The sequence below is a fragment of the Telmatherina bonti genome (genome assembly GCF_933228915.1).
Source record: "Telmatherina bonti genome assembly, chromosome: 18".
Lineage (NCBI taxonomy): Eukaryota > Metazoa > Chordata > Actinopteri > Atheriniformes > Telmatherinidae > Telmatherina > Telmatherina bonti.
Genome location: NC_136616.1, coordinates 29,193,987 through 29,194,618, shown reverse-complemented (window position 1 = coordinate 29,194,618; position 632 = coordinate 29,193,987).

The following is a 632-nucleotide window of genomic DNA, read 5'->3' as shown; positions in this document are numbered from 1 at the left end:
AAGGACTGGACTGAAGCTGGACTCAGCGCATCAAGAGCCACTACGAAAAGATGAATCCTAGACATGGACTACAAATGTCCCATTCCTCGTGTCAAGCCTCTCCTGGACCAGAGACAACGACAGAAGCATCTCACCTGGGCTAAGGAGAAAAAGGACTGGACTGTTTCTCAGATAAAAGCAAAATCTGCATTTCATCATGAAACCAAGGTCCCAGAGTCTGGAGGAAGAGTGGAGAAGCACAGAATCCATGTTGCTTGAAGTCCAGGGAGAAGTTTCCACAGTCAGTGATGATTTGGGGAGCCATGTCATCTGCTGGTGTTGGTCCACTGTTATCTGAAGTGCACAGTCAACACAGCATCAACCAGGGAATTTTCAAGCACTTGATGCTTCTGACATTCTTCATGCTGCTGACAAGCTTTATGTAGATGCCATTTTTTTCCAGCAGGACTTATCACCTGCCTACACTCCCAAAGGTACCAAAAGCTGCTTCAATGACCATGGTGTTACTGTGCTTGATTGGCCAACAAACTCACCTGATCTGAACCCCATAGAGAATCTGTGGGGAATTGTCAAGAGGAAGATGAGAGACACCAGACCCAACTGTGTAGATGACCTGAAGGCTGCTATCAAAG